We start from the raw sequence: 13,962 nt of genomic DNA on the forward strand, positions 1-13,962 counted from the left end.
ATTTATTTTTTGGCTGTGTTGGGTCTTCATTGCTGTGTGCGGGCTTTCTCTAGTTGCGGAGAGAGAGGGCTACTCTTCATTGTGGTGTGCGAGCTTCTCATTGTGGTGGCTTCTCTTGTTGTAGAGCACGGGCTCTAGGCATGCGGGGTTCAGTAGCTGTGGTGCACTGACTTAGTTGCTCCGTGGCATGTGGGATCTTCCCAGACCAGGGATCAAACCCGTGTCCCCTGCATTGGCAGGCGGATTCTCAATGACTGCGTCACCAGGGAAATCCCAGTTTACTGTTTTTAAAAAGTATCGATCTCTGCATATTCAAAAAACTTTTAAAATCTTAGTTATGTTTAGAGTCATGCAGAATGCACTGAATTCTTCCAACCACAGACTGGGACAACATGTGTGAAATGCTGTCTAACAGGGAAGCTCATTAAGCCTCAGTGACCAGGGACTTCCCTGGTGGTGCAGTGGTTAAGAATCCACATGCCAATTCAGGGGACCCGGGTTCGCTCTCTGGTCCGGGAAGATCCCACATGCCACAGAGCAACTAAGCCCGTGCGCCACAACTACTGAGCCCGTGTGCTGCAACTACCGAAGCCCATGCACCTAGAGCCCATTCTCTGCAACAAGTCACTGCAATGAGAAGCCCACGCACTGCAATGAAGAGTAGCCCCCGCTAGCCACAACTAGAGAATGCCCGTGTGCAGCAACAAAAACCCAACGCAGCCAAAAAAAAAATAGACTCAGTGACCAGGGTTCTTACTGGGAGCTGGTCATGTAGGCACACTCTGCCTAGTACATATCAGAATTCCAGACTCTTAAAAGGAAGGCAAGTACTCAGCATAAGCCATACTGCTTGCACATTTTAGGCACAATGAAACATTCTCGTTAAAATAACTTTTCTAATTGTTTTCGTGCTGTTATTGATGCTGAGTGTGTCCTGGGACAGTCACTAATCTACTGCATCTATAATTTACACCCTAATGAAAGAGCATAGCAGGCTCTTTCTAAGTGCTTATTCTAGCAGTGTGTCCCTGCACTGGCTTAGTGTGGGTTGGTAAAATATAAAAATTCTCCTCCGCAGACTGTTAAATCTTTGAAAGCATAGACTATATTCTTCTTAACATTTTCAATAAAAAGACTAAAACATTTGAATAATAATTTTTCCTTTATTTTATCACTGAAAGTACAAATTGCATTGAACACATTGACTATATGTTATTTACCTTATTGATTATGAGTCATGTGAGTTTTTGGTCTTAAAAACTAAGTCCATTTAGTGGTAGGTTTTTGTGGCCCCTTTGAGTTCCCTGGACCAGCAATTAGGAAATGCTGATTTATCTGGCCAGTAAATAATAGGATAAGAATTAGAATAAATAATGAACATCTAACATTTATAAGCATCAACAATGTGTCAGGCACTGTCCTAAGTGTGCTACACACATTACATACTTTATTTCTTAAAACAACCCCGTGGGGCAGGTACTATGATTATCCCTGTCCTCCAGATGAAGGAGCAGGTGCAGGAAGGTCAATCAGCTTGGCCAAGCTCACGTGGCTACTTGGGGAAGAGTGTATGAACGCAGGCAGGCTGTGCTCACTGGCTACACTTGAATCCACTACACAGGCTGCCTACTTAGTGCTTTGTTTTGTTTTATTTTGTTTTGATTTGGTTGTCTTCACCTTTATTTTTTTCACTTAAACCCATATGGTGTAGATCTGAGTTTTATGTTAATATGGCATGAAAGTGGGAATTCAATGTAAAGACTCTTAGCGTGTTTAATACTGAGCTCTCCAAATAGCACTGGCCTATATTTCTAAGAGATTAAGAATCACTGAAAATATTCTATGGTGTTTCATGTAGCCCTAAGGAAGAACTGAAGTAAGTTTTTGGAATATTTGTAATTTTGACCCATATGCATGTGTATATATATGTTTCATATATACACACATACATATGTGTATATGCTTCATATATACACACACATATGTGTGTGTATATATATATTTCATATATATATATTTCACTTAGTTTGTCTTTATCAGTCTGGTGGCTTGTTATTTCAGATGATCAGAAAGACAGACCTGCTGTCTTGGCAGGGTTATGGGGCTCCCAAGTGTCACTTTAGGGTATGTTAGCCATTGCCTGGAGCCAGGCTGAGCTAGCAGGCTGATCTGGGCAGTTCAGGCTGCCAGGGCCCTGGCCACAGGAGACGAAGGGAAGAGCAAGGAATCCAGGTGAAGGGACCTTTGCCTCTTAGATGCACAGCTTGGGGAAAGCGGTGCTGGGCAGTAGGGGTGTGGCCCAGGCACAGTGGAGGCATGGTGGTCCAGGGGGTGGAGGTGGACATGGTCCCAAGGAGCCTCAGAACACGAGTATGAGGAATGTGGTGGCCAATGGGTCATTCTGACTGGATTCAGTGCCGTTTTGTTGGGCACAATTCTTCATTTGAAAGCACCACTATTCTTAAGCACCTGCTCTCATTCCCGGGCTCTATCCCAGGGCTGGTAAGGAGATTTCACGGCCAATAGCCTTTCATGTGACATATACTAGGGAACCCTAGAAATGATGATGTTTAAAAATATTAATAAGAACTAACATCTACTGAGCTCAAGTGATGGGTCAGGAATGATTCTAAGAACTTCCACATGTACCAGGCCTCTGAGGCTGGTATTGTTTATATTATCTTCTTCCCATTTTATAGATGTGGCAGGTGAGGCCAAGGGAGCTTATGAAAATTGTCCAAGGTCACACTGCAATAAAAGAGGCAGGCAGAAACGGGGAATGGGTTCAAGCTGAGGGAGTTTGGCTCCAGACTCTGCATATCAACTATTATGCTATATGCTTTCTTGGTATATTAGTAAAGGGATTCCTCTCTCTGGATATAAGAGGAGCCCTGAATTTGCTACACTGCATAGAATAAAATATGTCAGTCCCAAAACAACAACTTCCTTCAGCCCTACAGCCCTCTCCTAGAATTCTAATTGTGCACAGTCCTGTACGGGGTTGTCATTTGTCCAAAGGTCTTCACCTCTGGATTTTCTAGGCTGGGGAAGGGTTCAGTTCTCAGCTTTTAAACCACAGAGGAGGTTTTATTACTCTCTGAATAGTTAGTACATCTTTTTACTGCTGCTTTTTTGTCCTATTGTGCTCATTTTGCCCATCAAGTTGCTCCTGAAGAACCAAGACAATCTGTGTATGCTGAGTGATGTCCAGCCACCTCCTGACTGACAGGTCTGGCATGGTGACGTTGAGTCTTGACTCGCCTTCTGAAGGCATCATCACTTATAGGAGAATGTCCACTGAGGCGAAGGATCAAAGCTGCTGGAACACTGAGAAGCCAAGTAGAAGAAAACTACTCGTCTTAAAACCCAAGTTCCAGACTTCCCATAGGTCAGAGTAAGCAAGTCAGCAAATCATCTCCTTAGAAAATAATGATAAAACTAGACAACATTGTCAACCACATCCATTTCAGGGCTCTGGAAATTGACCAAAGGCAAACAACAAACTGAGAAGCGTTTTGTTTTGTTTTGTTTTGTTTTCATAAAGAACTGCTGTATTTCATTAAGAATAGTGGGAATCTGTGGCATTCTTGCCTGGACTGCTCCCAGCCCGGTGCCAGCTCAGTCAGTGAGAAGGTTCTAGAAGGATGGGACAAACCGATAAAGCCCGCAGCTTCAGTGCTGGAGGGAGCGCAACTGAGTTTTAGCAGAAGGCAGAAAACCTACCCCCGGTTGTGTGGTCAGTTAAAGGAATGATCCTGGTGGCAAGCGAATGGGGAAAGCCAGCACTTTGTTCCCCTGAGGCTGCAGTCCAGGTTGGGGAAAGCAGTATTATGGTTGACAAGCTAGGAATTTAATTACGAGATCCTAGAAATGAGACAACTATGGAGCAGCTTGAACAACTACCCCGCACCCACTGGCTGCCTTCTGAACACGTGCTGGGAGGGGTGGGGACCAGAGATGATCCAAGCTCTTCACTCATCCCTGGCTAACCGATGCCATGAACTTGCAGAGATGTGAACGGGCGTTCGGGAATCTTACTGGGTTGATAGAAATGTTCTAAAACTGGATTCTGGTGATGTTTGCCCAACTCTGTAAATTTATCCCAAATCACTAATTTTATACTCAAAACAGATAGATTTTAAGGTATGTAAATTATACATCAACAACTCTGTTAAAAACATTCAAGTTCTAATAAATAGCTCTAAGAAATGTTGTTTTAATTTTTCTTTTGTTATATTATGGCACTCCAAAACCAACTTCTGTCAGAACAATAATTAACTATTTTTGGTGATAGATATTGATCATCTACAATGAGTTCTTCAGCACTTTCTGTCCTGCAAAAGAACTTAGAAGACTTTAAATACCCAAGATCATCAATAAGCAAGACTCACTTGAAAACCATATATTTAAAAAAAAGATGTGAGCTCATGATGTGTCAACGTTTATTGAGCACAGAAGTTTGCCACAGAAGCTAGGAGGCATGCTGTTTAAATTTGACTACCCTCAAGGAATGTACACTGTTACGGTTGTAAGTTAACATAAAACAGTATGTTAAAGTTAAATATTATATTAGTATTACTGGGATGGGGCTGGGAAAAAAAGATGCAGCCAACCACACCTGATAATTTATAAAAGATCTACTGCATTCACTATTGCATTTAATCCTCATAACAACCTTTTGGGTTTTGCCAAAAGGAGGGAAACCGAGGCTCAGAGTTGTTCAGCAACTTGTTCAAGGTCACGTACATCAAGCAGAAGCTGATATTTGAATCCATGTGGCTGATTCTCAAACAAATGTTGGCAAGGACCTGGGGTAACTGGCACTCATACTTGGTAAGTAGGGTGTAAGCTGGTAAAGTTTCTGTGGAAGATAACTTGGCCATACCTATCACATGACAGCTGCATATATTCTTTGTTTTTGGAATTTCACTTCTAGGATGTTTGTAGTAGAAATGGTCATCAATAAGGAATTAGTTACATTAGGCTCAATTCATAAAATGGAATCCTATGTAGCCATTAAGAAAGAGATGCATCTGACTATAGATATATGAGTAGAATGGTCTACAAGATAATTATTAAGCTAAAATTAAGCTGTTCCCCACACTTTCTGTGTGTTGTTTGAAAAGGGACTGGCTGCCTAAAGAAATGGGGAATTGTGGATACTATCATGAAGCCAATAACACAATTTTTAACTGAGGTCTGTGGTTAATTTTTAACTGGTGTCTGTAATATTTGCAATTAGCAAAATAGTGAGCTGTTGACTAGGATATGGGACTGCCTTGTGATGAAGTGAGTGTTTTCATGGTATTAGTGTTGTTGAATTCAAGTTCGTGTGCCCAGCACAGTGAGGGCAAACAAATTGAAATGTCGGAGTTTGGAGCAGAGAAAGGTCAATTGAAGGTCCGAGCAGGGAGAACAGGTGGCTTGTGCTCCAAAGACCTGAACTCCTGCCTGTGTTTCAGGGAAGAAGTTTTTATGGGCAAAATTTGGGGGGAGGCCTGCAGAATGTGTAACCTTCCTCTGATTGGTTAGTGGTGAGGTAGCCAGGTGGTGTTCCAGGAATCTCAGTAATCAACCTTCTGGTTCCAATCTGTCTGGGCTCCATATACTTGTGCTCAGCCTGAAGCTACCATCCTCCACCTGGGTGGAGGCCTTAGTTTCCGTAGAAGAATTCAGAGATATATATCAGATTGTTCTCCCGCAATCCCCCACCTCACCCCAGGAGGAACCAGGACCCTGTCCCATTGCGGTACTATTGTTTCTTTCTGCCTTCCTTCACTCCCCTAATGAGTACCTGTTTGAATCTGTCCTCTGGAAATCAGGGAAGATCTAAGAGGCTGAAGCCTTTTTCCTACAAACAATAAACAGGGGACATGGAAAGGCTATTTTGCCCAGGGTTTTATTAGTTCGAAGGAATTCTTCCTAACCTTTCTTCTTATATTCTGGAAGCTCTTCTTTTTTCTGACTTGGCCCACCTACATCTTCAGAGTTAGAAGGAAACTTAGAAATCATGTAGCTCAGTATTTAACAGCAGGTTTCAGCCTCCTAGTGAGTCCTGTCATCAGTTTTGTGGGTCACAACTAGCATTACTTCAATCATTAAAAATTTAAAAATTAAATAATATGGATAAAAAGTATCAGAGTACATTGTACCTAGAAAGGCTACATTTCATATTGGGGAACTTTGTGTTTTACAATATGATTTGTGTGTACATATGTGTATTTGTGTGTAGCAGGTGAGTTCGTGTGTGTATACGTGTGGTCTGCATGTGCATATATGTGTTTTGTGTGTGTGCATTTTTGTGTGTGCTGTGTGTTTATGCATAAGTGTCTCTGTGTGTGTGTGTGATGGTTTAAATGTATTTCTTACTGTTGACCCTGGACTAAAAAGTTTAAATCTATTGTCCTAGTTCAAAATACCTTATATTATGGGTAAGGAAATGGAGGCTCATACAGGACAAGTGACTTGCCCAAGATGAGTAGCAGGGCTAGAATTCCTGCTCACGCATCCAGACTTATAGGTTTCCTCCTTGTTTCATATTTCATAGATGCCTCTGTGGCCAGAGCCACTGAAGGACTTTGCAGAGTGGAAAGGTAGGTAATTGGATTTGCTTTTCTGAAAAAGCATGAGGAATGATGTGGTGGATGGATTGGAGGGAACTTCGTGGAGGCTGGGACTCTGGGGAGGAGGTTTTCATATCAGCCCTGGTAAGAACTGGTGACTCACTCCAGTGAGGCATAGGCCCTAGGCCTGCTGAGGACGAGCAAGGTGTGAAATTTATTTAGAAGGCAGCCATGACAGGACCTGATGATGAATTTGAATTTGAAGTGGTTTCAGAGAAAGAGTCAAGAAGAAGTTCCAAGTTTCAGACTGGGGTACCTGGATAGATGGTAGGGCTGTTTTCTGAACAAGAGAAAATAGGAGAAGGAGCAGTTTCAGGGGCAAAGATAATGAAGATAATTTGCCTGGATTGAAGGTTTCTAGAGATTTTCCCACTGGCCACAAATACAGCGTCTGTCACTGACTAGATTCATGACCTTGAGAAGTTGCTTCACTTTTCCAGGCTTAAATTTTCTTCTTCAAGAAAAGGCAAAATGGTCTTTCTGCGCTAGTCAGAGAGGGGTCCATATGAGATGTTTTGGGAACCTTCAAATAAAGACTTCCAGAGGGGAGTGAGAAATCCAGCTTAGGACACGGAAGAGAGCATGGGGATGGAGCTCATTACCTGAGAGCCATCAGTGGAGGTTGAAGGATAGCTATGAAGTGATCTCTTCTTTGGGTTTCATTGGTCCCTACCCTTGAGTGTGGTTTCCAGAGTTTCTTATTGGAAAGCCAGGGGCAGAAACTTCTCACAGTATATCACTTCAATCAAATGCCACAGAAATGCAAAGTGAAACCACTGGGGACACACCCAGAAACCAAACCCACAAATTCTTCCCTCAGAAACTCTTCCTTTATTTACTTGCTTGGTTTCCATTTTGTGCCAGGGTAATAAAACAACTCTTTCTTTCTTTTACTTGGAACCTCTTTATTCAGCTACCAGGGACTTCCCTCTAGTAGGGGCAGCACCCACCCCAAGGACTTACCCCAGAGGCCTCAGAACAGAAGCAACTACATTTCCACTTGAACTGTTATTTCTCTGTCTAAGGAATCTTCCTGACCAATAATCCTGCTAACCCTTTATGGGAAATTTGGCCTTGAGGCTCCATTTACAGATATTAAATTCACAGTGAAACTGTACAATACTCCCATTCATTAGAAGTTCCATTCATACTCTCCAAGCTAAAAACCAGAAACCACATTTTGGGTTGTAGAAGTAGCCACTCTAAATGACCCAATTGACCAATTGTTTCTGTTATGATATATATATTTTTGTGAATTCCAAGGGAATTCATGAAATAAAGGGAGAAACATTTTCTTATTTCACTTTTTATATAGACACTAAGGTTTCGTTGGGAGGTTACATGCGTATGGGGCAGGGACATTTCTCAGTGGCAACTATCAAACTGGGGCAACGTTAAAGGAAACTGGATGCAGAATTTGCCTGGATTGAAGGTATCCAGAAAATTTCCACTGGCCACAAATACAGCATCTGTCACTGACTAGATTCATGACCTTGACAAGTTGCTTCCCCTTTCCAGGCTTACATTTTCTTCTTCAAGGAAAGGCAAAATAGTCTTTCCACACTAGCCAGAGAGGGGTCCATATGGCGGCATTGTTCTGGGCTCCCCCTCGTAACTTACAGGGAAAATTTCACAATAACCGGAGCCCTTGATGTCCTGCAAATGAAGGAGGAGGATGTCCTCAAATCCCTCACAGCAGAGCCCACTTAGGTGGCACCAACCTGGCTTCCAAATGGAACAGCACATCTACAAAAGGAAAAGTGATGGCGGCGTTACCTCATAAATCTGAAGAGAACCCGGGGGAGGCTTCTGCCAGCAGCTCGTGCCATTGTCGACGTTGAAAACCCAGCAGACGCCAGTGTCATACCCTCCAGGAATGCGGGCCAGCGATCTGTGCTGAAGTTTGCTGCTGCCACGGGAGCCTCTCTATTGCAGGTGCTCCATCCACTCCTGGCAGCTTCACTAACCGGATCCAGGCAGCCTTCCGCTGTGTGTTGTGCGGTTATCAGGGGTGACCACCAGCCTCACAGAGGCGTCTTATGGTAACCCGCCTACCGTTGCTCCACATCACACAGACTCTCCCCCTGCGCTGTGTGGACACTGCCATCCCTTCAGCACGAGGGGAGCTCCCGGCAGGTCTGATGTGGTGGTGCTGGCCTGGGGATTGTGCGCCTGCGCGGCTCCATCTCCGGTGCGCGCTCGTGGGAAGTCAGGTCGTGTCTCTGCTTCTACAGGGATCGTGAAGAGACTGAAAAGGAAGAGCAGGCGGCTGCTGAAAAGGCTGAGACCCCGGAGGAATTTCGGGGTGAATGAGCCGCTCCAGGTCTCGAACTTATTGCTACTCAACCCGAAGTTGCAGACGGGTCTGAAGGCGCAGGTGGCCTCAGCACCTTCCAGCAGCTCCTCCGGAAGGACCACGGTGCGCAGCCAGCCTCTGAAGGCCGGTCTGCCGCCGCCGCTCAGACCACTAAATGGGGAGAAACAACCAGAGTGGTCTCAAAGCTGCTCTTAAACAGAAGATGGAAATAAGGTCGATGGAAAATAAACAATTTCTTAAAAAAAAGAAAAGGAGAAATGGGATCAGGTGGTTATTGAGTTTCCTTTTGGATCTAAAAATGCTTTGATTTTAGGAATGGTTCTACAGTATTCCTCCTTTAAAGGACAATTGTGTCAGACACTTTGGAAAGATAAATACAATTTCTTTGACTTGCAACTTCACTCAATTAATTAGACAAATTTGTATGAAGGAGCCTATTATGTGCCTGGCATTTTGCTTGGTGCTGGGGAAACTTAGGACAAAGGTCACAGTATCCTCTGCCCTTGCAGGCTACAGAGGGGACAAGACAGCTGTGTTCCAAGATCAGCAGCTGCCTGAGCTTTCTGTTTCTGGCTCTGCCATGCATGTCCATGTCATTGTCACACTCAGGGTAAAACGGAGTCAAACTCATAATTTATTGTCTATCTCCTCCACTAGCATGGAAGGCAGGAATTTTGTCTCTTTTATTGATTGTTGTATGTCCAGTAACTGGAAGAATGCCCAACATATTATTGGTGATTGAAATACAAGGTGTAAGGATGGGTCACAAGTTTGAAGGATATTTTAAAAGATGATAGACGCTAACACAGTGGTCTTCAAACTGCAGTATGCCTATCCAAAAAGAGGTTACAAAGACTTTGCAAGAGATGGATGGGATAGATAGCTTTAGGGGAATCAATTTCCAGATCCTCAACTTCTGTATGAGTTATTTCTCAAAGCTGAGCTGCCTGAGAATGCACTGAGAAACCTGTCCTGCTGGTTTCTTTTCCATCTTCCGTTTTACAATCCTTCTTCTCTTACTCCACAAATGAACGACTTTTCTCTCCAGTCTTACTGAGATGCATTCCCCCAGGTGGTAAAAGAATCACCTGTGAAGAAACTCTGGGAGGTCTAGGGACAGGTATGAGACAGTAAATGGCTCTAATGACTGGTTAATATATTTTTGCAAGTCAAGTGGTTTCCAATACTTTGCTGTCACAAAATTCAAGAACTAATGGAGTTGTTATCTGAAAGATGACTAAAAATAATTTTTGATGGTAGATCACAACATGTTTTTGGCATATAATTCAAAGGGAACTCAAAGAATTGATTGATGTCATTGTACAAGGGTCTTTCCATTCCCACCTACTTAATTATGAACAGGATTTTTCCAAGATTTACATCTATAAATACAATAATGGGAATAGAAATGATGGAGAACTCTGTCTCATTCTGTCAATAAGTAATATTCATTGACAGATACATGAATGAATTGGGGGGAAAAAACCCCTCCTCTCAATAAAAGGTGCATTTCCAGTACAATTTCCCTTTTTATTCTATAATTGTCCATCAAAGTTTATAATATATGTATGTTGTTTTAGTCAAATGATTAATTATAGTAACTGTAACAAATATAGAAGACTTTTTTACTTAGAACCTTATGGTCACAGGAAACTTAAAAATTTAAATTGATATATATATATATATATATATACTTATGTGTAAAGAAGTTTGATAGGGTGATCAATAAACCATTTTGAAAAACTAAATAAAATTACATTAGTACTAAATTTTGAGGGGGAAGTAGAATAGAGTAAGAATAAATAAATTAAAGAAGAGCTCACTCATTTATTTTTTTTAACAGGATATGATAGGAAATTCCCTGGCAGTCCAGTGGTTAGGACTCCGCACTCTCACTGCTAAGGGCCTGGGTTCGATCCCTGGCTGGGGAACTAAAATCCCACAAGCCGCGTGGTGGCGGCCAAAAAAAAAAAAAATGGATATGATACTCAAATTGGTTTAGTATTTAAGTTCCATTGGACATTTTTTTAATTTATTTTTTAAAAATTAATTAATTAATTATTGTTTTGGCTGTGTTGGGTCTTCGTTGCTGCACGTGGGCTTTCTCTAGTTGCAGTGAGTGGTTTCTTTAGTTTCTCTTCGTTGCAGTGCGCAGGCTTCTCATTGCTGTGGCTTCTCTTGTTGCACAGCACAGGCTCTAGGCGCGCAGGCTTCAGTAGTTGTGCCATGTGATCTCAGTAGTTGTGGCGCATGGGCTTAGTTGCTCCATGGCATGTGGGATCTTCCCGGACCAGGGATCGGACCGGTGTCCCCTGCATTGGTAGGTGGATTCTTAACCACTGCGTTACCAGGGAGGTCCTCTATCGGACATTTAAAAGATGCATTCCATTGGACACATCAGATATATTTTTAAATGTTTATATTTAGAAAGTTCTGGAAATGATATTTTTTGCAGTTCTTTAAATATAGGATGGACAAATTTTGAAGTCACCTTAGAAATGTATGAGGAGTGCAGAGTTTTGAACATTTTTCTGGGGGCTATGCCAACAAAAAGTCTGAAGACCACTGGGCTAATACTACAAGTGTGGCATTCTAATCCTGGCTGCACAGTTACTGTCAAGCCTTGGGAAATGCCCTTCTTAATCCCTGTGTGTCCATTTCTCTTTCTGCAAAATAAAAAATACACCTGCTTGCTTTCCCTTATTCTCAGGAATGTTCTGAGATCATACGAGATAATGAACTAATGTGAAAAGTCTAGATTATTTCCTGGGGGCAAGTTGGACACCTCTGGGAAGTTTCAATAACTTTTTCAGGTTAACAGGTTAGTTCTCCAGAAAGTATAAACGAAAGGTATTCTTATTACTACCTCTACTTTACTATGGTCTCCCCTTTCCCCCAGTTTTGATTCAGTGTTGGGAACTTCACGGGAGAGATCTAATATCATAGGGTTAGTTTCTGTGTCACCGCATCACAGGGTTAGCAAGGAGGGACCTAACTCTATTTCAGGGCTCAGTCCAAGGTTCTACTCTGATGGTCAGCAAGAGAAATCACAGACCACACGACAGGAAAGCCAACAAGACTAAACTTTCTTCCCAAATGTATCTTAGCCCAGAGAACATTGACTCAGCCAGAGAACATAGTATTGTCATTATTAACACCTATTCAGGTAACTGAGGGTGGTCAGTCCACATAATAAGCCTTGAACATCATGCAGAGAGTTTCTATTTTACCCTGTGGGTGACAGGTTTTAGTACATTGAGCAGGGACATGTCAAGATCAGATGTTTCTTAGAAATGTTACAAGATCACTTAGCTGTGTGGAGGGTGGGTTGAGGTGATAGGGACAAGGCCATAACATCAGAGACAGAGTACAATCAGGACTCTTTCAGTCTTGATTGAACAAAATGGGATATTATTGGCTGCTATAACAAAATGTCCAGGGGAGGATCTGGCTTCAGACTAAATCCAAATTCTAGGATGTCATCAAGGTTTTCTCTTTCTCCCCCACCATCCCTTAGCTTCTGAGGCAAACGCTCTCTCCACATAGTATACAAGAGGGTTGCCAGGCTCTTATTTTCTCAGCTGAGCAAGTCCAGTATCTGTATACCCATTCCAGGGAAGCTTCTGATTGGTGCTGCTGGGGTCACATGCACATTAATGAACCAATTATTAATGGAGGGTGGGGGGAATGGGTATTCCATTTGGGGTGACTGCCTGGGTCACTCCTGTGATAGAGAGGGTAGGCAGCAAGTCTCCCAGCCCCGGCAGAACCACACAGAGTTGGAAAGAGATCCCCAAAGAAGCCAGAAGAATGGTAACATGCACTGAGAATACAAAGACAATAGCAATCACTGATCACAAGAGCAGAATCTGATGACAGCATGATAGTGGAAATATGGAAGAGAGGACAGACAAAAGAGATTTGGGATGGGGTATTGTTGACATCAGGACTTGTTTTTATTTTCTTGATCTTCTAAAACAAAAGAGATTTCTGGCTTTGGCAGCTACCTGGAGATTCTGCCACTGTGAGAAGTTTCCAGGTGTTGGTAGCCAGAGAGGGCTAAATAAATATATAGAGATAAATGTATAGATAAAATGTAAATAAATAAATATAGAGAGATATTTATTTGCTTATGACACCTTTCTCAGTTCCTCAAAAGAACTTGAGGCAACTTATAGGGATAACACAGTCACTTAACAGTTACACCATCCCAAGCTCTTAACTAATTTGTCATAGGTGCGCTGCAAATTTAGTTCTTTGCTTCCTGGAAACCAAAGCAAAGAGGGCAACATTATCAGTCAAAAAATTTACAGTGATCATCAGATAAGCTTGACTAATATTGCTGTTGACACCTGAAAGGAATATCTCCCCAGGCCCTCATAAATCTGTCATGGTGTAATGTTGTAATAATATCTGTCAGTAAACATAATCGTACGTTTTGTGGGTCTCTTTCTTAGAATGGCTTTCAATGGTGGCTAATAATGTCGTATAGCTAAAACATTAGTTAGTAGAGGTGATGTGCTCTGCAACGAATCCAGGATATTTTTAAATCCTAGAAAAGTTTTGCAGAAGCCAGGTCAGCTCAACAGTTATGTGCGTAGTTAGCATTTATTTAGCTGTGAATCCCTTTAGCCAGGGTATGTGCTCTCCATCATTCCTTTTTGTTTTATACTCAACTTGTTACAGTTACTTCCATTACCAATCTGACTCCTAAATTCGTCTGCACGTGTGACCTCTGGAAGAGATGTACATAACCAGTGGTCCAACTCCTTGCCCCTCTACACAGCTCAACCTACATGTTAGTGTACCTCAGTGTCTTCTTTCCCCCTTCCCAGCTGCCTCTAATACTGGTTTTATCAAATACCTCTTCCATTCTTTGGACAAATCCTCATGGTCAGCCCTCTTGTGCTCTTGGCTTCAGGACTTGGAAGGTAAAGCTACCATTTTCATAAAGACCTGGCCGCCCACCCCCCCTTGCAGTTGTTGTGAGACTGGTCTATGTTTTGGATGGTTTACATGACT

Source organism: Delphinapterus leucas, chromosome 4 (assembly GCF_059928025.1).
Source record: "Delphinapterus leucas isolate spDelLeu-1000000601 "Yukka" chromosome 4, BTC_Dleu_Yukka2, whole genome shotgun sequence".
Classification (NCBI taxonomy): Eukaryota; Metazoa; Chordata; class Mammalia; order Artiodactyla; family Monodontidae; genus Delphinapterus; species Delphinapterus leucas.